This window comes from Panthera uncia, chromosome X (assembly GCF_023721935.1).
Source record: "Panthera uncia isolate 11264 chromosome X, Puncia_PCG_1.0, whole genome shotgun sequence".
NCBI classification, from domain to species: Eukaryota; Metazoa; Chordata; class Mammalia; order Carnivora; family Felidae; genus Panthera; species Panthera uncia.
In genome coordinates, this window is record NC_064817.1 from 59,222,921 (window position 1) to 59,248,001 (window position 25,081).

At 37.1% G+C, this 25,081-nt stretch overlaps 1 pseudogene; it reads right to left on the minus strand.

Annotated features, from left to right (window-relative positions):
* Positions 1-3,762: 3,762 nt before the first annotated feature.
* LOC125931327 (nascent polypeptide-associated complex subunit alpha-like) lies at positions 3,763-24,378 on the minus strand (annotated as a pseudogene).
* Between the last annotated feature and the right edge of the window lie 703 nt (positions 24,379-25,081).

Consider the following 25,081-nt stretch of genomic DNA (forward strand, 5'->3'; position numbering starts at 1 on the left):
TCACCAGATGAAAACTGTGTTCCCAGATTTACCTTGGTCTTTCTCTTCAAACTCAACTCCTCAAATTTGTTTTGGGAGCTTGATAAGATATTTTCTTTGATAAATGAAAGTGACACTGATATTTTAATTGGATGCTGTCCAATGTCCAGGGGTTCTCAGACATCAAAATTCTGTCAAGTGTTACTGTGGTTGTAGTTGTTTTGGTCTCCATACAGATAAAAAAAGATATTATACTGACACATTTGAGCTAATTCAGGTTTAAAGAAAATTTACACAACTAAAAATATTTCAGGGTATCTTATAAGCACTACTTTTTTAGAATTTTGATTTTGTTTAATTCAGAATAAAAGATATTTTGTCTAAAAAAATTTTTTAAAAAGAACTACCCTACGACCCAGCAATAGCACTACTAGGAATTTACCCAAGGGATACAGGAGTGCTGATGCATAGGGGCATTTGTACCCCAATGTTTATAGCAGCTCTTTCAACAATAGCCAAATTATGGAAACAGCCTAAATGTCCATCAACTGATGAATGGATAAAGATGTGGTTTATATATACAATGGAATACTACTTGGCAATGAGAAAGAATGAAATCATGCCATTTGCAGCAACGTGGATGGAACTGGAAGGTATTATGCTAAGTGAAATAAGTCAAAGAAAGACAGATGTCATATGTTTTCATTCATATGTAGATATTGAGTAACTTAACAGAAGACCATGGGGGAAGGGAAGGGGAAAAAATAGTTACAAACAGAGAGGGAGGGAGGCAAACCATAAGAGACTCTTAAATATAGAGAAAAAACTGAGGATTGATGGGGGTGGGGAAGAGGTGAAAAGGGTGATGGGCATTGAGGAGGGCACTTGTTGGGATGAGCACTGGGTGTTGTATGTAAGCAATGAACCACAGGAATCTACCCCAAAGACCAAGAGCACAATTTACACACTGTATGTTAGCCAATTTGACAATAAATTATATTTTTTTAAATAAAGAATAATTCAAGCAATATATATCAGTGATTAAGTGCATGACTTTCATAATCACAAACCTAGGCATAAGCTTCCTTGATGTATGATACAGTGTAAGGTACTCAAATTCCCTATACCCCAGTTTCCTAATTTATATTATGAGAATAATGATAGTACCAATTTAATAAATTTGTGGCAAGGATTGGGCTCCTGGGTAGCTCAGTTGGTTGAGTGTCCAACTTTGGCTCAGGTCATGACCTCATGGTTTGTGGGTTCGAGCCCCGCATTGGGCTCTGTGCCGACAGCTTGGAGCCTGGAGCCTGCTTCAGATTCTGTGTCTCCCCCACCCTCGTCCCTCCCCCGCCTGCACTGTGTGTCTCTGTCTCTCAAAAATAAATATTTTAAAAATGTAAAGGGGTGCCTGGGTGGCTCAGTCGGTTAAGCGTCCGACTTCGGCTCAGGTCACGATCTTGCGGTTTGTGAGTTCGAGCCCTGCGTCGGGCTCTGTGCTGATGGCTCAGAGCCTGGAGCCTGTTTCGGATTCTGTGTCTCCCTCTCTCTCTGACCCTCCCCCGTTCATGCTCTGTCTCTCTCTGTCTCAAAAATAAATAAATGTTAAAAAAAATTTTAAAAAATGTAAAAAAAATTGTGGCAAGAATTAACAAAACTATATACATGTACACACATATACCTGTACACACACACACACACACACACACACTCACACACACACCCCAATTCATGAAGTGATTGGCACATGGTAAGCAACCAATAAATGGTAACTATAATAATCATCTAGATGATTATCTCTTTATTAGGTCACAAAATATATAAAGCTTAACTCACAGACACAATGTAGAGCATTATAGATATCAAATGTGATGAATCTATGTCCACGAGGCCTGTATATGATTTAGCATGCCATCCTACAAGTCCAGCGATAACACTGTTAGCCCCAAAATAACCAGGTTTGTAAAACTAGAGGTAGTAAAAAGTAGGTTAGGCAAGTCAGGGACACAGATTACATTGCATATCTTACAAATCAAGACTTCCCTATTCTTTATGATGAAAATTACAGTTGTCTAAGTAAGGGAAGTAGAAGAATAAAAGGAATATTTGCAAAGGTTAAGTGCAAGAAAGTGCTAACAGGCTTGACCATGGTCTCTTTTTTTTCCCCTTATGCTGTGCCTTTTATTCCTGTGACTTATTCATTCCACATCTGACAGCCAGTATCTCCCACTTCTCTTCACTAATTTTTCCCAGCCCTCCACTACCATCCCCTCTGGAAACTATCAGTTTGTTCTCTATATTCAGAGGCCTGCTTCTGCTTCTTTTTAGATTCCACTTATGAGTAGAATCATATGGCATTTGTCTTTCTCAGTCTGACTTACTCCACTTAGCATAATACCTTCTAGGACCATCCATGTGTGTCAAATAGCATTATTTCAATCTTTTTTACGGCATATATTTATATATATATATATATCTATATATATATCACATCTTTCTTATCCATTCATCTATTGATGGACACTTACATTGCTTCATATCTTGGCTATTATAAATAATGCTGCAATAAACATAAGGGTGCATATATCTTTTTGAATTAGTGTTTCATTTTCCTTGAAAATGTCCAACAGTGGAATTATTGGATCATAATGGTATTTCTATTTTAATTTTTTGAGGAACCTCCATATTGTTCACATTGGTTGCACAAATTGACATTTCCACCAATACTATATGAAGGTTCCTTTTTCTCCACTTCCTCACCAACACTTGTTATTTCTTATATTTTATTTTGCCATTCTAACAGGCATAAGGTAACATCTCCTTGTGGTTTTGATTTGCATTTCCCAGATGTTTAATGATTTTGAGCATCTTTTCATGTGTCTATTGGCCATCCATATGTCTTCTTAAGAAAAGTGTCTATTCAGGTACTCTGGCCATTTTTTAATCAATTTTTTTTGTTTTGGTGCTGAGTTGTATAAGTTCTTTATGTATTTTGGATATTAACTCCTTTTAGATATATCATTTGCAAAAATCTTCACCCACTTAATAGGTTTCCTTTTTGTTTTGTTGATGGTTTCCTTTGCTGCACAGAAGCTTTTTATTTTGGTATATTCCCAATAGTTTATTATTGCCTTCATTTCCCTTGCCAGAGAAGATATACCTAGAAAAATTTTGCTACTGCTGATGTCAAAGAAATCACTGCTTATGTTTCCTCCTAGGAGTTTTATGGTTTCAGGTCTTTAATCCATTTGAGTTTATATTTGTGTGTGGTGTTAGAAAGTGGCCCAGTTTCATTCTTTTGCATGTAGCTGACCAGTTTTCCAACACCATTTGTTATAGAGACTGTCTTTTTCCCATTGTATATGCTTGCCTGATTTTTGGAAGATTAATAATTAATCATATAATCATGGGTTTATTTCTAGGCTTTCTGCTCTGTTCCATTGAACTACATGTCTATTTTTTGGGCCAGTACCATACTGTTTTGATGACTACAGATTTGTGGTATATCTTGAAATCTGGGATTGTGATACCTCTAGATTTGTTTTTTTGTTGTTGTTGTTGTTGTTCAAAATTGATCTAGATATTTGAGGTCTTTTGTTGTTCCAAACAAATTTTAATATTTGTTCTAGTTTTGTTTAAAATGCTGTTGGTCTTTTGATAGGGATTTCTTTTTTTATCCAACAAGAAGCCATAACTTTATTAATGATAGAAACAGTACAAATTTCAAACCAAGCTTCAGTTATTCTTTTGAAACACCAACAAATGATCCCCATTTTCAGATGGTTATGTTGTTAATTCCATAATAGCATTTACAATGTCATTACTGTTGTTCTTCAGGGCTTTGCTCTTGACACATTTGCTTGTGACTTGACAAATTCTATGTCCTTAACCTTTACACCTGTTCTAAACACCTCATCCTTTTCACTTTCCTGTCGTACAGTTGGAGTCTGTGTGTTTTCCTGAATGTTGAAGTCAGCTTCACGTTGAACTTTGAATTTCTCAGCAGCTACTAGTTGTGTTTCCTGACATAAATCCAATTACTTGGCTTCCCCTAAAACTATGTAGATATCAGAAGCTGGGTGTTTGTAGACATCTGGTTTTGTGATGACAAAGAGAATATTCTTAGGTTTCTGGACAGTGACTCTTGTAACCTGTTGAAGACTCAGTTTGGACATTCCATGCCTTCCATGCCTTCTTTTCACTCTGGCTCTGTTGTGCTTTTTCTGACTGGTTCTTCATTGATTTCAGCTGCTGCTGCCAGTTGAGCTTATTGCATATTTGCCAGTGTGGAATCCTGTTCCTCTAGGTATGGTACTGATTCATCACTGTCAGATTCTTTTTTTTTAGTTTTTAAAAAATCTTTATTTATTTTTGAGAGAGAGACAGAGTGTGAGCAGGGCAGCAGCAGAGAGAGAGACACAGAATTGGAAGCAGGCTCCAGGCTCTGAGCTGTCAGCACAGAGCCCGACGCAGGGCTTGAACTCAACAAACGGTGAGATCATGACCTGAGCCAAAGTTGGCCGCCCAACCGACTGAGCCACCCAGGCGCCACATCACTGTCAGATTCTGTTCCAGACCCTGTCTCACAGCCTGGAGCTGTGGAAACTCCTACTCTGTAGCGAGGTTTTAGGGACTTCACCAGGCATTTTGTGCAGGGAATGCAAAACCAAGATGGCGCAGAGAGTGAGCTAATAAGGACTTCATTGAATGTGTAGATTGCTTTGGGTAATGTGGACATTTTAACAATATTAATTCCTCTAATCCATAAAAATGGAATATCTTTCCATTTTTTTGTGTCACTTTAATTTCTTTCATCAAATGTTTTATAGATTTCAGAGTACAGGTGTTTCACATTTTTTGTTATTTCAAGGTATTTATTCTTTTGAGGGCAATTGTAAATAAAGTTGTTTTCTTCATTTTCCTTTCTGCTACTTTGTTATTAAAGTATAGTAATACTACAGATGTATGGGTATTTATTTCGTATCTTGCAACTTTACTGAATTAATTTATTACTTCTAGTAATGTTGGTGGAGTCCAGGATTTTCTATGTATAATATAATGTCATCTGCAAATAGTGACAGCTTAAATTCTTCTTTAACAATATAGACACTTCTGAGGAGCCTGGATGGCTCAGTCAGTTGAATGTCTGACTCTTGATCTCAGCTCAGGTCTTGATCTCAGGGTCATGAGTTCAAGCTCCATGCTGGGCGTGAAGCCTACTTTAAAAAACAATATAGATGCCTCTTATTTCTTTCTCTTGTCTGATTGCTGTGGCTAGGTCTTCCAGTACTATGTCAAATAAAAGCTGTTAGAGTGGACATATTTGTCTCATTCCTGATCTTAGAGGAAAAGCTCTCAGGTTTTCACCATTGTGTATGAAGTTAGCTGTGGGTTTTTCATATGTCCGTGGTCTCTCTTTAAGTCTTTAAGTTTTTTCTAGTTCAGGATCTTCTGAAACCTGGACTCACTCTCTTCTACATTATTATCTTATTCTGGTCTAGTAATCATTCCTATCAGCATGCAAATGAGGAAAAAAGAACCCTCTCATGACTCCATGCTCCCTTTCTGCTACTGCCCAAATCCTCTGCTCTTTACGACAGAAAAACATCTTTAAACTATCACCTAGAGTCGCTGTATCCACTACTTTACCTAAGTTTCTAAACTCAAATCCACTCCAATTGGAATTAAAAATTAAAATTCCACTAAAATTATTATTTTCAAGGTCACTAATGGCATCTATATTACTAATAGGTAGAAACTTCTTTGTCCTTATTCAAGCACTGGGAAGCAATCACTCTTTCTTATTCTCGAAATACTTTTTTCTTTTATCTTATTGTCACAATATTCACCTGGGTCTCCTTTTACCTAACTGGCCTTTCCTCATTTCCCTTACTTATTTCTCTTCCTCTGTTCAATCTCTAAATGTTGGTATGTCTCAGTGTTTGAAACCCCTCTTTCCCATCCACACTTTCTCCCTAGAAAATTTTATGCAGCTGCACAACCATATACAAACCATCTATATGGGGATGGGACTCTTTTAACTATATTCCTGAACTCCAGACTTGTATATCCAACTACTTAATTTATCTCACCACTTGTATATTCAATAGGCATCTCAAACTTAACATACCCAAGCAGAAATCTTGATGTCACAAACACACAAAACCTGATCTTCCTCCAGCCTTTCCCACCTCATGAAATGGTACTACTATCCATCAGGTCACTCAAACAAACAAAAAAGGGAATAAGCCTTGATTCTCTTCTTTTCCTATAGTCCTAAACCAAATCTGCCAGACTTTCCTATGAATTTTTCCTTGAAAGAATATCTCAAATCCATCTACATTCCTCCATATCTATGGCTAATACCCTATCCAATAATTTCTCTTGCTTAGATTGCCACAATAGCCCCCTGACAGGTCTGCATACTTACATTGTTACCTCAGTATGGTCCATTCTACAAGAGCAGTGAAGGTCATCTTTTTCAAATATAAGTTAGATTATTTAATTACTCTCCCTAAAGACCTCCAAAAGCTATCTATTACTATCATTTAAAAATCAAAATATTTTAACACAAACAACTAGACCCTACTTGATTTATTTCTACCCCATTTCATGTCATACCACTACCTCTTTATCACTATGCTTCAGCCATACTAGCCTTTCTGTCCCACTGACATGTAACACTCTTAGTTCTTTCTCTGTCTATAAAGATTTTTCCCCAGACTTCACATGGATGGGTTCTTCTAATCATCCAAATTTCAGTTTAATGTCACCTAGTTACTCTATATCATATCACCTTGTTTTCTTTTACCTTAAACCTAATCATTATCTAACATTATCTTCCTTTTTTTATTACCAGTCTACTCCCATATAAAACCATAATATAAGCTACACAAGAATAGGGACTTTGCTATCATGTTCAACACTATATTCTCTACCTCTAGAACCGTGTTTGGCAGTTAATAAGCTCCATGAAGTCAGAATTGTGGCATTTTTATCACTATATCTTCATGGCCTGGAAGAGTTCCTGATGTATAGTAAGTACTCAGTAAATATTTGTTGAGTAAATAAATAAATAGTGGGAATGAAATAAATATTTGCACAATTAATCTCAGTCTAAGGTTAGCCAAGTTTTGATTTAGACCAATTATTTGTCTTAGGCTTAATACTGTACACAGTGTGAGCCTTGAAAATATTCATAAGATACAAAGAGAAAGTAATCCTGTAGATATCACTCATTCCTTGCTTTAATCATCAATCCTCTTCCGTTTAGAGACACAGGTTCCTGTCTCTAACACCTCTCTTTTCCATCCAAACATTTTCCTAAAAATTTTTACCCACCCACACAACTCTTAAAGACCATTTTTTGAGAATAAGTCCCACATTTTAATTATAATACTAGTTAGCCTTCACATTCAGCTATTACACCTTAGGTGCACAAAATTTCCTAACACCACCCTTGGAGATGAACATTGACCATTTCAGAAGAATCAGTTTAAGATTTTCCTGGGAGTGTCAATGCTTTCAGAATATGCTTGATGCTAAGGAAGATAACACCATTGATGGTTGGATAGAACCAAGGAAATTTTCCACATGCCAAAGAGAGAAAGAAAAAGAAAACACATAAAAGACAAGAAAATTAGAGGACTACTGTCATGGAAGCCCAATAACCACATAATATGACTCACAGAAAAATAAGAGAAAAAATGGGGATTAAATAATCAATGAATTTTTAAAATTTTTCCAGAACTGAAGAATATGAATTACTGGAATGAAAGGGTCCACAAATTCCTGGTACAATGGGTAAAAATATACCCGCATTGGTGTATAATCATAAAATTTCATACCACTGGGTACAAAAATACCACAAACTTCTACAGACAAAAGAAGGTTTTATCTAGAATCAGTATGGTAATGAACTCATCAATAACAACACTGAGGCTGAAAAACAGTTAAGCAATGCTTTAAAAATTCTAAGGGACATTTATTTCCAACGTGAAACTCTATCTCCTAAAGGACCAATTAAGTGTGAATGCAGAATTTAAAACTTTTTCAGACATTAAAGAATGAAAATAATTAAATGCTTTTCATGTACCCTTTCTCAAGAAGCTAATAACAGATAAACCCACTAAAATAAGAGAGGAAACCAAAAACAAAAAAAAAGAGGACCCTAAGTTCACTTTGTCCCATCAGGATAACTAACACAGAAAATGACCCCAAAACTGGCAGAACACAATCACCACAGTTAACTGTAGAGGGGTCACATCAAAAAGGGTAGAATGGGCAGAGACACAGTTTGGAACCAAACTCCTGGTAAGACTAACCACAAACAGGAGGGACACTATAAGCTTTGAGAAGGTAGAGGAACAAACCCCACATCAGGCACCCCAGACGTGGGGTACCTGCAATTGGAAGATGAATCCCTATAATACTTGGCTTCAATAACCAGTGAGGCTTAACTTTACAGGTTTGAACAACCAACAGGTTTCACTCTGAGTATTTTAAAAATAAGCAGACTTAGGTCTGGGACAGCCAGAGGGTGATAGGGAACTGAGTACATACCCTTAAAGAGACAGTATAATAAACAACCCCTCCAAAATACAGCATGGAATCAGTAGTTTGAAAAGCGCTTAAAATATATAAGGAGATTTATTTACTAAACTCAGGGTGTGCACAGGAAGGGCAGTGATCTTTAGGAGACTTTTCCCAAATGAAAGAGCTGGTGGGCACTATTTCTCTCCCCACCCAGCCTAGATGGCTAGACACCTGTGGGAACTAGCATGACACTCTCCACCTACCTTGCTAACACCATGTACTCTGCACACTTCTCCTGTGGATTCTACCCATATAAACCACCCCATTTGGCAGTAGTCCATCCAAAGTGGTTCCTGATACATCTTATTCTGCAAATAGCCATAACAATGACCAGCACCACTCCAAAGTGACTCCTGCCCAGGAAAGGGAGAAATAACCATACACATGAATTCAACTTCAGCCCCAGCAGTGGTTTGGAGGAAAACATTTGATCTGACTGCTACCCCACCCACTAACAGGGGGAAGCACAAGGATAAAGACCTATAGTTGCAGTCATTGCAACCCGAACAGACAGACATCTGATCTAACTGCAGACCATCCTCTCAAGGAACAATACAGGGAGAGCACCCTGTACTTTTGTGGCACCACAGCCCCAGAAAATGAGTTGAAGGCAGGCATCAGGTTTGACCCAAGTACAGGCCCAATGTAGCCCAAGACTGGTCCTTAACAACAAAGGGAACAAACTCTGCCAACAGCAAGCAAAGTGGTGCATTGTAGCTGAATGAAGGGAAATATGGTTCAGCCACAATAGCAAAATGCAGACAACTCACAAACAGGACACCCCTGAAGCACCCGGTTCTGGTGAACAGGGGACATAATTCTACAGGGAATTTCAGGAACTTTTCTTGGTAAGGTTACCACTTTCAAAAGCAGGAGATATAGCTCACTTTCTTAATACACAGAAACAAGCACAGAGAGTTAAGCAAAATGAGGACACAGAGGAATATGTCCTAAATGAGGGAATAGGATGAAATCACAGCACAATAGCCAAATGAAACAGATAAGTAATATGACCAATAGAAAATTCAATCTACTGCTCATAATATACTTACTGGACTTGAGAAAAGAGTGGAAAATCTCGGTGAGACCGTCAACAAAGAGATACATCATATTAAAAAGAACCAATCAGAGATGATGAACTCAATAGATGAAATTAAGAATATTCTGCAGGGAATCAATAGTGGATTAGAAGAAGCATAAGAACAATCAGTGAGCTGGAAGAAAAAGTGCTAAAAAAGCAACCAAGCTGAAAAACAAAAACAAAAAAAGAATAAAAAGTAAGTATAGGTTAAGGGAAGGGTGCCTAGGTACCTCAGTCATTTAAGAGTCCAACTCTTGATTTTGGCTCAGGTTCATGAGTTCAAGCCCTGCATCAGATTCTGTGTTGGCAGTGCAGAGCCTGTTTGGAATTCTCTCTCTCCCTCTCTCTGTGTCCCTCCCTGCCTCTCTCTCTTTCTCTCTCTCCCTCTCTCAAAATAAATAAATAAACTTAAAAAATTGGTTAAGGGAACTCAACAACATCATAGAGCATAATAACCTTGCCATTATAGTGACCCCAAAAGAAGAAGAGAGAAAAAAAGGTGAAGAAAATTTATTTGAAGAAATAATAGCTGAAAATGTCCCTAGTCTGGACAAAGAAACAGACATCCAGATCCAGGAGGTACAGAGATTTGCCAACAAGATCAACCCAAATAGGTTCACACAAACATAATTAAAATGGAAAAACAGTAGTGATAAAAAAATAATTTTTAAATCAGGAAAAGAAAAGAAAACAGTTACATACTAGGGAAATCACATAAGGTGATCCACTGATTTTTTAGCAGAAACTTTGCAGGCCATAAGGGAGTAGCATGATGTATTCAAAGTGCTGAAAGAAAAAAAAAACTGCAACCAAGAATACTGTATCCAGCAAGACTATCATTCAGAATTTAAGGATAGGTAAACAGTTCCCCACACAAATAAAAGTTACAAGTGTTGATCACCACTAAACCAGCCTTACAAGAAATGTTAAAGGAAATTCTTTGAGTGGAAAAACGCCAAAATGAGAAGTAAGAAAATAAAGAAAGGGGAAAACTTCAGTTAAATCGAAACTCAATAAAAGTAGTAGATTAATTACTTATAAAATCAATATGGAGGTTAAAGCACAAAAGTAGTAAAAGCAATTATATCTATAAAACTCACTCAAGGGATTCATGAAATAAAAGGATGTAAATATGACATCATATACATAAAATGTTAGGGGAAAATAAAATTTAATGCTTTCAGAATGGGTTCAAACTTAAGCTACCAACAATTTAATATAGACTGCTATATGCATAGGATGTTGTCCGTCAACCTAATGGCAACCACATATCCAAACCCTATAATATGTATGCAAAAAATAAAAAGAAACGAATCCAAGCATATCAGTAAAGAATATAATCAAAGCACACGGAAAGAACAAGAGAAGAAACAGAGAACTACAAAAACAACAAAAGAAAACAAATAAAAAAATGTCAATAAATACGTATCTAAAAAGAATTACTTTGAATGTAAATTGACTAAATGCTCCAATAAAAAGACATAGGGTGACTGATTGAACAAAAAGAACACACACTATATGATTACATTCATACGTGGAATTTAATTTAAAAAAAAAACAAATCAGCATAGGGTAAAAGAGAGAGAGAGAGAGAACAAGAAAAAGACTCTTAACTAAAGAGAACAAATTGATGGTTACCACAGCAGAGGAGGGTGGGACCATGGGTTAATAGGTTATAGGGATTAAAGGATGCACTTGCTGTGATGAGCACAGTGATGTATGAAATTGTTGAATCACTATATAGCACACCCAAAACTAATATTACACTGTATGCTAACAAACTGGAACTTAAATAGAAATGTTTTTAATAAATAAATAAATAAGAAAGACACAATCATATGTTGCTGACAAGAGACTCACTTCACACCTAAAGAAACATGAAGATTGAAAGTAAAGGGATGGACTTAGATTCCACCCACATCTGCTTAAATAGCCCAGAAAACAGCAAGAAGACTAGCAGAATGAACTGTCTGGAGCCAAGCGTAGACAAGAGGCCCAAAGAAGAAGGTAGGAAGGGTGCAGAGATTGTGCACACCACATGGACTGGTGGTAGGGAGCCAGGCGGAGGAGGGGCAGCCCAACCAGCAAGGCAGAGCCCCAGAGTCTGACTTGTAAAAGTGGAGGGGCCAGACCCCATGAGTTCTGACAGCCAGCAGCACTTAACATCTGGAATGTTAGAAGTCAACAGCTCTGCTCCAAGAGCGGGAGGACGAGAGGACAACAGGAGGAAGAGTTGTTGAGCCTCAGAAGACAGACTTGGCTCCACGGGGAATAAAGGTGCTGGCCAGCGCAATCTCCCTCTCCCATTCCCCAGCCAAAATCCCAAAGGGAACCAGTTCCCATCACCAAACTTGCTTGCACCGCATAAACACCCAATGCTGTACTTCTGAGGATCCATCCCTCTGAAGGCTCTGCCTCCCTCCTGGTGCTGCAGGACCCCTCCTGCAGGGGACCACTGATGGCAAAGCAAGCTAAGCCTGCTCCTCCCACCCCTGTGCACCTTGCAGATACACCCCGGCTAATATGCCAGATCCCATAGAAGCAGCACCACAAGCCTGGCAATGTGCAAGTAGCCCAGACAGGGACCACACCACTCCACAGTGAGTCCTGCCCCTGGGAGAGGGGAAGATAAGGTACACACCAGTCTGACTGTGGCCCCAGCGGTGGGCTGGGGACACACATTGGATCTGACTGCGGCCCCACCCACCAACACAAGTTACTCCAGACAGCTCAGGGGAAGTGCCCAATTCCTTGCCACTCCAGGGATATCCAAAATGATGTAAAAGAATTCTCCTCAAAAGAAACTCCAGGAGGTAGTGACAGCTAACGAATTGATCAAAAATTATTTAAGCAATATAACGAACCATGAATTTAGAATAATAGTAATAAAATTAATCACTGGGCTTGAAAAAAAGCATAGAGGACAGCAGAGAATCTATTACTACAGAGATCAAGGGACTAAGAAACTGTCATAAGGACCTAAAAAATGCTATACATGAGGTACAAAATAAAATGGAGGCGACCACAGCTCAGATTGAAGAAGCAGAGGAGAGAATAGAGGAATTAGAAGATAAGATTATGGAAAAAGAGGAGGCTGAGAAAAAGAGAGATAAAAAATCCAGAAGTATGAGGGGAGAATTAGAGAACTAAGTGATGCACTCAAATGGAACAATATCTGTATAATAGGGATTCCAGTAGAGGAAGAAAGAGAAAGGTGCTAAAGGTGTATTGAACAAACCATAGACAAGAACCTCACTGATCTGGGGAAGGAAACAGGCATTGAAATCAAAGAGGCACAGAGAACTCCCTTCAGATGTAACTTGAATTGATCTTCTGTGTGACATATCATAGTGAAACTGACACAATACAAGGAAAAAGAGAAAATTCTGAAAGCAGCTAGGGATAAACATGCTCTAACATATAAAGGTAGACCCATAAGACTAGTGACGAATCAATCTACTGAAACTTGGCAGGCCAGAAATGAATGGCAGGAAACTTCAATGTGATGAACAGAAAAAATATGCAGCTGAGAATCCTTTATCTAGCAAGTCTATCATTCAGAAAAGAAGAAGAGATAACGGTCTTCCCAAACAAACAAAAACTGAAGGAATTCATCGCCACTAAACCAGCCCTACAAGAGATCTTAAGGGGGATTCTGTGAGTGAAATGTTGCAAGGACCACAAAGTAACAGAGACATCACTACAAGCATGAAACCTACAGATATCACAATGACTCTAAACCCATATCTTTCTATAATAACACTGAATGTAAATGGACTAAATGCTCCCACCAAAAGACATAAGGTATCAGAATGGATAAAAAAAAACAAGACCCATCTATTTGCTGTCCACAAGAGACTCATTTTAGACCTGAGGAAGCCATCAGATTGAAAGTGAGGGGATGGAGAACTATCTATCATGCTACTGGAAGTCAAAAGAAAGCTGGAGTAGCCATACTTATATCAGACAAACTAGACTTTAAATTAAAGGCTGTAACAAGAGAGGAAGAAGGGCATTATATAATAATTTCAGGGTCTGTCCATGGGGAAGAGCTAACAATTATAAATGCATATGCACCGATTATAGCAGCCCCCAAACACAGAAAACAATTAATCACAAACATAAGCAACCTTATTGATAAGAATGTGGTAATTGCAGGGGACTTTAACACTCCACTTACAACAATGGATAGATCATCTAGACACAGGATCAATGAAGAAACAAGGGCCCTGGATGATACATTGGATCAGATGGACTTGACAGATCTATTTAGAACTCTGCATCCCAAAGCAACAGAATATACTTTCTTCTCGAGTGCACATGGAACATTCTCCAAGATAGATCACATAATGGGTCACAAAACAGCCCTTCATAAGTATACAAGAATTGAAATCATACCATGCATACTTTCAGATCACAATGCTATGAAGCTTGAAATCAACCACAGGAAAAAGTCTGGAAAACCTCCAAAAGCATGGAGGTTAAAGAACACCCTACTAATGAGTGAATGGGTTAACCAGGCAATTAGAGAAGAAATATAAAAATACATGGAAACAAATGAAAATGAAAAGACAACAATCCAAACACTTTGGGATGGACCGAAGGCAGTCCTGAGACGAAAATACATTGCAATCCAGGTCTGTCTCAAGAAACAAGAAAAATCCCAAATACAAAATCTAACATTACACCTATAGGAAATAGAAGCAGAACAGCAAAGACAGCCTAAACCAGCAGAAGAAGAAAAATAATAAAGATCAGAGAAGAAATAAACAATATAGAATCTAAAAAACTGTAGAGCAGATCAATGAAACCGAGAGTTGGTTTTTTGAAAAAATAAACAAAATTGATAAACCTCTAGCCAGGCTTCTCAAAAAGAAAAGGGAGAGGAACCAAATAGATAAAATCATGAATGAAAATGGAATTATTACAACAAATCCCTCAGAAATACAAGCAACTATCAGGGACTACCATGAAAAATTATATGCCAACAAACTGGACAACCTGGAAGAAATGAACAAATTCCTAAACACCCACGCACTTCCAAACTCAAACAGGAAGAAGTAGAAAACTTGAACAGACCCATAACCAGAGAAAATTGAATCACTTATCAAAAATCTCCTAACAACTAAGAGTCCAGGACCAGATGGCTTCCCTGGGGAATTCTACCAGACTTTTAAGGCAGAGATAATACTTATCCTTCTTAAACTGTCCTAAAAAATAGAAAGGGAAAGAAAACTTCCAGACTCATTCTATGAAGCCAGAATTACTTTGATTCCTAAACCAGACAGAGACCCAGCAAAAAAAAAAGAACCACAGGCCAATATTCCTGATGATATGGATGCAAAAATTCTCAACAAGATACTAGCAAATCAAACTCAACAGCATATAAAAGGAATTATTCACCAAGATCAGGTGGTATTCATTCCTAGGATGCATAGCTGGTTCAATATTCACAAATCAATGTGACATATCACATTAATAAAAGAAAAGATAAGAACCATATGATCCTGTCAATTGATGCAGAAAAAGCATTTGACAAAATTCAGCATCCTTTCTTAAGAAAACCCTCGAGAAAGTCGCGATAGAAGGAACATGCTTAAACATCATCAAAGCCATTTACGAAAAGCCCACAGCTATTTTCATCCTCAATGGGGAAAAACTGAGAGCTTTCTCCCTGAGATCAGGAACATGACAGGGATGTCCACTCTCACCACTGTTATTTAACATAGTGTTGGAAGTTCTGGCATCAGCAATCACACCACAAAAGGAAATCAAAAGCATCAAAATTGGCAAAGATGAAGTCAAGCTTTCACTTTTTGCAGATGACATGATATTATACATGGAAAATCCGATAGACTCCACCAAAAGTCTGCTAGAACTGATACATGAATTCAGCAAGGTCAGAGGATACAAAATCAATGTACAGAAATCAGTTGCATTCTCATACACTAATAATGAAGCAACAGAAAGACAAAGAAACTGATCCCATTCACAATTGCACCAAGAAGCATAAAATACCTAGGAATAAACCTAACCAAAGATGTAAAAGATCTGTATGCTGAAAACTATAGAAGTCTTATGAAGGAAATTGAAGAAGACATAAAGAAATGGAAAAGCATTCCATGCACATCCATTGGAAGAAAAAATATTGTTAAAATGTCAATACTACCTAAATCTATCTACACATTCAATGCAATCCCAAGCAAAATCGCACCAGCATTCTTCTCAAAGCTACAACAAGCAATCCTAAAATTTGTATAGAACCACAAAAGACCCCGAATAGCCAAAGTAATATTTAAGAAGAAGACCAAAGCAGGAGGCATCACAATCCCAGACTTTAGCCTCTACTACAAAGCTGTAATCATCAAGACAGCATGGTATTGGCACAAAAACAGACACATAGACCAAGGGAATTGAATAAAAAACCCAGAATTAGACCCACAAAAGTATGGCCAACTAATCTTTGACAAAGCAGGAAAGAATAATCTTTGACAAAGCAGGAACACAAAGCAGTCTCATTAACAAATGGTGCTGGGAGAACTGGACAGCAACATGCAGAACAATGAAACTAGACCCCTTTCTGACACCATTCACAAAAACAAACTCAAAATGGCAAAGGACCTGAATGTGGGACAGGAAACCATCAAAACCCTAGAGGAGAAAGCAGGGAAAAATTTCTGTGACCTCAGCCGCAGCAATTTCTTACTTGACACATCCCCAAAGTCATGGGAATTAAAAGCAAAAATGAACTACTGGGACCTCATGAAGATAAAAACTTATGCACTGCCAAGGAAACAATCAAGGAAACTAAAAGGCAACCAATGGAATGGGAAAAGATATTTGCAAAAGACATATCGGACAAAGGGCTAGTATCCAAAATCTATAAAGAGCTCACCAAACTCCACACCTGAAAAACAAATTATCCAGAGAAGAAATGGGCAGAAGACATGAATAGACACTTCTCTAAAGAACACATCCGGATGGCCAACAGGCACATGAAAAGATGCTCAACATCGCTCCTCATCAGGGAAATACAAATCAAAACCGCACTCAGATATCACCTCACGCCAGTCAGAATGGCCAAAATGAACAAATCAGGAAGACTATAGATGCTGGCGAGGATATGGAGAAATGGGAACCCTCTTGCACTGTTGGTGGGAATGCAAACTGGTGTAGCCGCTCTGCAAAACAGTGTGGAGGTTCCTCAAAGAAATAAAAATAGATCTACCCTATGACCCAACAATAGCACTGCTAGGAATTTACCCAAGGGATACAGGAGTGCTGATGCATAGAGGCACTTGTACCACAATGTTTATAGCAGCACTTTCAACAATAGCCAAATTATGGAAAGAGCCTAAATGTCCATCAACTGAGGAATGGATACAGAAATTGTGGTTTATATACACAATGGAATGCTACGTGGTAATGAGAAAGAATGAAATCTGGCCTTTTGTAGCAACATGGATGGAACTGGAGAGTGTTATGCTAAGTGAAATAAGTCATACAGAGAAAGACAGATACCATATGGTTTCACTCTTATGTGGATCCTGAGAAACTTAACAGAAGTCCATGGGGAAGGGAAGGAAAAAAAAAGGTAGAGAGGGAGGGAGCCAAAACATAAGAGACTCTTAAAAACTGAGAACAAACTGAGGATTGATAGGGGTTGGGAGGGAGGGAAGGGTGGGTGATGGGTATTGAGGAGGGTACCTGTTGGAATGAGCACTAGGTGTTGTATGGAAACCAATTTGACAATAAATTTCATATATAAAAACAGAAAAAGTAAAGGGATGGAAAAACATTTATTATACAAACGGAAGTGAAAAGAAACCTAAAGATAACAATACTTACATCAAACAAAACAAACTTTCAAACAAAGACTATAATAAGGGACAAAAAAGGACACCATATAACCATAAAGGGTACAATCCAAGAAGAAAATATACCAATTACAAATACTTATGAACCCAACATGGAAGTATCCAAATATATAAAACAATGAATAACAAGCATAAAGGAACTCACTGATAATAATACAATAATAGTAGGGAACTTTAACACCCCACTTACATTAATGGACAGATCATCTAAACAAAATCATCAAGGAAATCAAACAATTGCCTTTGAATGACACACTGCAACTGATAGGTTTAACAGATGTATTCAGAACATTCCAATCCAGAAGAGCAGAGTACACATTGTTCTCAAGTGCACATGGAACATTCTCCAGAATAGATCACATGTTAGGTCACAAAACAAATCTCAACAAATTTGAAAAGATTGAAATAACATGCATCTTTTCAAACCACAACACTGTGAAACTAGAAATAAACCACAAGAAAAAAATCTGAAAGGCCACAGATACATAAGCTAAATAACATATGACTAAACAATAAATGGGTCAATGAATAAATCAAAGAGGAAATTTAAAAATGTATGTATTGTGGTTTTGACTTGTATTTCCCTGATGATGAGTGATGTTGAGCATTTTTTCATGTGTTGGTTGGCCATCTGGATGTCTTCTTTGGAGAAGTGTCTATTCATGTCTTTTACCCATTTCTTCACTGGATTATTTTTTGGGTGTTGAGTTTGATAAGTTCTTTATAGATTTTGGATACTAACCCTTTATCTGATATGTCATTTGCAAATATCTTCTCCCATTCTGTCAGTTGCCTTTTAGTTTTGGGTGTAAATTTAAAAAATAGAAAATAAAACAAGTTAAAATTTAAAAATAAAAAATAAATAAAATAAATAAAAAATGCATGCAGACAAGTGAAAATAGAACACAACAGACTAAAATCTTTAGAATGCAGCCAAAACTGTTCTAAGAGGGAAGATTATAGCAATACAGACCTACATAAATGAGCAAGAAACAAGAACAAGCAAAGTCCTAAGCCAGTGAAAGGAAGAAAATAATAAAGATTAGAGCAGAAATAAATAAAATAGAGACTAAAAAAACCCAATGTAACAGGTCAATGAAACCAGGACCTGATACTTTAGAAAGGTCAAAAAATTATAAAACGTTAGCCAGACTCATCACAAAAAAAAAAAGACACAAACGGGGACTCAAATAAATAAAATTAGGCGGAGAAATAAAATAAATAAAATAAAATTAAGGAGGAAAAATAAAAACCAACACCACTGATATACAAGGGAATATAGGAGAATATTATGAAACAGTATATGCCAACAAATTGAATAACCTATAAGTAATGGATAAATTCTAGAAAGATAAAATCTTTCAAAACCAAATCAGGAAATAATAGAAAATTGAAGAGACTGATTACTAGAAATAAAAATGAACCAGTAAGTGAAAAACTGCCAACAAATAGAAGTCCAGGACCAGATGGCTTCACAGGTAAATTCTACCAAACATTCAAAGAGAAGTTAATACCTATTTTCTTGAATTATTCCAAAAAAAAAAAAAATAGAAGATGGAGGACAGATTTCAAATTCAATCAACAAGGACAGCATTACCCTGATACCAAAAACAGATAAAGACACCCCCAAAAAAGAAAACTACAGTCCAATATCTCTGATAAACATAGATGCTAAAATTCTTAACAAAATATTACCAAACCAAATCCGAAAATGCATCAAAAAATCATTTAACATGATCAAATGGGGTTGATTCCCAGGATGCAAGGGTGGATCAGTATTAGAAAATCAATGTGATACATGACACTAACAAGAGAAAGACAAAAGCCACATAATCATTTCAGTAGATGCAGAAAAAGCATTTGACAAACTACAACATCCATTCATGATAAAAATTCTCAACAAACTAGAGTTAGAGGGAATATACCTCAACATAATAAAAGCCATATATGAAAAACCCACAGCTAACATCATGCTCAATTTTCCTCTAAGATCAGGAACAAGGTAAGGGTGTCCACCCTCACCAATTTTAGAAACCCTAGCCACAGCTATCAGGCAACAAAAGTATAATAAAATAAAATAAAATAAAATAAAATAAAATAAAACAATACAATACAATACAATACAATACAGTAAATAAAAGGCATCAAAACTGGTAAGGAAATTTTAAAACTGTCACTATCTGCAGATGACCTGATACTGTATAGAAAAAAAAAAACAACTAAAAATTCCACCAAAAACTACTAGAACTGAAAAATGAACTCAGTAAAGTCTCAGGATACCAAATTAATATACTGAAATATGTTGCATTTCTATACACTAATGATAAAATAGCAGAAAGAGAAATTAAGAAAGCCATCCCATTTAAAATTGCACCAAAAAGAATAAAATACCTAGAAATAAACTTAAATCAGGAGGTGAAAGACTTGTACTTTAAAAGCTATAGCACACTGATAAAAGAAGTTGAAGATAACAAACAAATGGAAAAAAAATATTCCATGCTTACAGATGGGGAGAACAACTATTGCTAAAATGTCTATACTACCCAAAGCAATCTACAGATGTAATGCAATCCTGATCAAAATACCAACAGCATTTTTCACGTTACTAAAACGAACACTCCTAAAATGTGTATGGAAACATAAAATACCTTGAATAGCCAAAGCAATCTTGAAAAAGAAAACAAAACTGGAGGCAACACAATTCCAGATTTCCAGATTACACAGCTATAATTATCAAAACAGTATGGTACTGACACAAAAATAGACACATAGATCAATGGAAGATAATAGAAAAAAAACAGAAATAAACCCATAATACTAGAGCCAATTATTCTTTGATAAAGAAGACAAGAATATCCAATGTGAAAAACACAGTCTCTTCAATAAATGATGTTAGGTAAAATGCACAATTACATTCAAAAGAATGAAAGTATAACATCTTCTTACACCATTCACAAAAATAAATTCAAAATGGATTAAGGACCTAATGTGAGATATGAAACAGTAAAAATCCTAGAAGAGAGCAAGGATGTAGTTTCTCTGATATCCCCTGTGGCAACATCTGTAATTAAAAAAAAAAGATCTATAGATCTGTCTCCTGGGGCAAGGGAAACAAAAGCAAAAATACACTATTGGGATTCCATAAAAATACAGAATATTTGAACAGCTAAGTAACCAATCATCAAAACTAAAAAACAACCTACTGGATGGGAGAAAACATTTGCAAATGACATATCCTATAAAGGGTTAGTATCCAAAGGGTTATATCCAAAATATATAAATAACTGATACAACTCAACACACAAAGAACAAAACAATCCAATTAAAAAAATGGACAGTACACATGAGCAGACATTTCTCCAAAGAAGACATACACATGGCTAACAGACACATGAAAAGATGCTCAACGTCACTTTTTATCAGGGAAATGCAAATCAAAACTACAATGTGGTACTACCTCGCACCTGTCAGAATGGCTAAAATCAACAACAGGATAAACAAGAAGTTTTGGCAAAGATGTGGAGAAATAGGAACTCTTTGCACTGTTGATTGGAATGCAAACTGGTGCATCCATTCTTGAAAACAGTATGAGGCTTCCTCAAAAAGTGAAAAATAGAACTACCTTATGATCCAGTAATCACACGACTAGATATTCACCCAAAGAATACAAAAACACTAATTTTAAGGAACATATGCACCCCTATATTTATAGCAACATTATTTGCAATAGCCAAATTATGGTAGCTCAAGTGTCCATCAATAGATTAATGTATAAAGAAGAGGTTTTATATATATATATATATATATATACACACACACACACACAATGTATATATATGTGTGTGCGTAATGTATATATACATATAATATATACATATACTACACATAATATAATATATAATGTATATATGTGTGTGTGTAATGTATATATACACAATGTATATATACATATATATAGTATATAATATATATTATATGTATGTGTGTGTGTGTGTATATATATATATATATATATATACACAATGGAGTATTACTCAACCATAAAAAAAGAAAAGAACAAAATCAGGATACCTGGGTGGCTCAGTCACTTAGGTATCTGACTCGATTTCGGCTTGGGTCATGATCTCATGGTTCATGAGATCAAGCCCAACTTTGGGGTCTGCGGGGACAACGTGGAGCCTGCTTAAGATTCTCTCTCTCCCCCCCCTTCCGCTCTCCCCCTAATTGCTCTCTCTTGCTCTCTCAAAATAAATAAGTAAACTTAAGAAAAAGAATGAAATCTTGCCATTTACTATTACATACATGGAACTAGAGAGTACAATGACAAATAAATAAGTCAGAGAAAGACAAATACCATATGATTTCACTCATGTGTGGAATTTAAGAAACAAATGAACAAAGTAAAAGAAAAAAAGCATGGAGAGAGAGAAACAAACCAAGAAACAGACTTAATTATAGAGATCAAACTGATAGTTATCAGAAGGGAGGTGGGTGAGGACATAGGTGAAATAGGTGATGGGAATTAAAATGTACACTTATCATCATGAAGCCTGAGTAATGTGTAGAATTGTAGAATCACTGTATTGTACACCTGAAACTAATACAACAATGTATGTTAACTTTACTGGAGTTAAAATTAAAAGCTTTAAAAAAAGAAATGCATATGTTTTTCCTCATCCTTTGATTGGCACACAAAGCAATAGATTAGTTTCTTCCAGATGAAGATATTCAGCAGATCAGATAGGTATCTACAGAGGATAACTGGAATCTTGCCTGAGAAATCGCACTCTGGGAAGAAGTGGAGTCTAAGGAACTCTACCTAGAGGCAAATAATGATGAAAATGTACCCCCAACAGGTCTATTTTAAGCCCTCACAGAAGGCCTTACGTGTGTGTGTGTGTGTGTGTGTGTGTGTTTATTGGCATTGGAGGTAGGAACAGGGAGATCTGAGAATAAAAACACAATCCTTTTGACGGTCAGCAATCCATCTTACCAGAAAGAAAAGGCATTTTTCATCACACACTATCCAATATCAGTCTTCTTTTCCTCACTCTTACACAATCCATTTCACTTTTCAGTACAATGGAGTCAAAGAAGAGGAGGTCAGAATAGATAAGAATAACAACAAAATATTGCTTCAGGGAGGATTCAGAAAAAACTACCTGCTAAGAATATCAGGCAGTATTTTGCCTATTGTTCCTACAGTGGAGAAACTCTGGCTAACTAACATGACCCAGAACTCTAAATGTCATATGGTCCATAGCTTCTTGATACTGAATGCCTAAGCCGTAAAAATACAACACAACTCTAAACATAAATCATACTACCATGAAGAACACAAGACATAAGAGATCAGGGAAATATATAGTCCTTTTTTGGTAAAAGAAAATAAGACCTTCATTGCAACCCAAGATTCATAGGAAGAAATAAGGGTTATTTTACCAAAAATTAAAAACAGAAAGGATTTCAATGTTGCATGTGGTTCTAATCTTCAGGTTGGAAATATAACATTGCTTTTTTAATCTAACCATGTTTAGCCTTTACTAAAAATTCAGAGGTGTGCCTGGGTGGCTCAGTTGGTTAAGCATCCAAATTTTGCTCAGGTGATGATCTTATAATTTTTGAGCTTGAACTGCGCATCAGGCTCTGTGATGACAGCTCAGAGCGTGGAGCCTACTTCAGATTCTGTGTCTCCCTCTCTCTCTGCCCCTCCCCCCTCTCTCTAAAAAATAAATAAACATTTAAAAGTTCAGAAATGTTTGCCTCCTTTATTTTTTTTTAATTTTTTTAACGTTTATTTATCTTTGAGACAGAGAGAGACAGAGCATGAACGGGGGAGGGTCAGAGAAAGGGAGACACAGAATTAGAAGCAGGCTCCAGGCTCTGAGCTGTCAGCACAGAGCCCGACACGGGGCTCGAACTCACGGACTGTGAGATCATGACCTGAGCCGAAGTCGGCCGCTTAACCGACTGAGCCACCCAGGTGCCCCTGTTTGCCTCCTTTAAAAACTAGAGTTGCTTTTGACTTGGATGATGGCAGAGGAGTAGGAAGACCCTAGGCCCAGCCCCTTCCATGAACACAGCTAGATAACTATCAAATCATTCTAAATACGCCAGAAATTGACCTAAAGAGTGGCAGAACAAACTTTACAACTAAAGGCAGAGAAAAGGCCACATCAAAGAAGGGAGGAAGTGTAGAGATACAGTTTAGAAGAGAAACAGATCGTGGCCACTGACACGGAAAGGGAGTTGCAGTCATGTACAAGGAAGAGAGACAAACTAACACACAGGGGAGTGCACAGGAACACTGAATCCCCATAGCAATTGGCTTGGAAAATAAGAGGGGCTGAATTACATGACTTCCGGAAATGAGTGGGGTTTAATGCCTGGAGTCTTAAAGGTCAGTGGGTTTGACTGGGATAGAGTCCAGAAAGCATTACATTACTTTTGGAAAAGAGGCAGACAAACAATCCATGGACATACAGTATGGAAACATCAATCTGAAGAGCAACTGGGGCTCATGGTGGGTAGGTTACTTGTTTTTTTTTTTTGGAGTGCATCCCGGAGAGGCAGCAGTCATAAAGAGAACCCTCCAGAACTGAGGAACTAGCTGTAACCATTTTGCTCCCCCATATCTCAGCATAACCACAGGGCTACCTGTGGGAAACACCACAGTGCCAACACTCACTACCTACCTTTCTGCCCTTCCCAGTCACTCTTACCCCAGTTCCAGTATGGTGGGCCTTCTCCCCCAGAAAACTGGCCCAAACCACTGCCAACACCATATATCCAAACCTGAGAGTTTTGCAAGGCCTCAGTACTGGTGGCAGTGGTGACAAGCCTCATTTCACAAGAAGACCAGAGCACACCTAGTACCGCATGCAGACCAGGATCTAAACACTGCCCACAACAAACAAAGAGAGCCTCTGCAGACAAATGGCCAGAGGGATAGAGTGGACAGAACAAAAGAACAAACACATGCAGCAAACATTGGAGACACTCTCAGAACCACCAGTACCAGGGGAACAGGGGACACTACATGGCAGGGCATTACAGGATTTCTTCATAAGACCATTACCCTCAAGAACAGGAAATGTAACTGATTTTCATAACACACAGTAATAGGCACAGAGACTTACACAAAATGACAAGACAGAGAAATTTATCTCAAATGAAAGAACAGGACAAGGCCAGATATAAGTAACATGTCTGAGTAAATATTTAAAACACTGATCATAAGGATACTCAATGGATTTAAGAAAACACTGAAAGACATGAGTGAGACCTTTAACACAGAAATAAGGAATAACATAGCAGAGATAAAGGGCTCAATAAACAAAATGGGAAACACACTTGATGGAATGAACAGAAGGCTGTAAGAAAAAGGAATGAATTAATGACCTAGAAGATAGAGTAATGGAAAGTAATCAATCTGAACAAAAGAGAGAGAAAAAATTATACAAAATTAGAATAGGTTTAAGGAACTCAGTGACTCTATCAAATGTAATAACATTGGCAATATAGTAGTCCCAAAAGAAGAAGAGAGAGA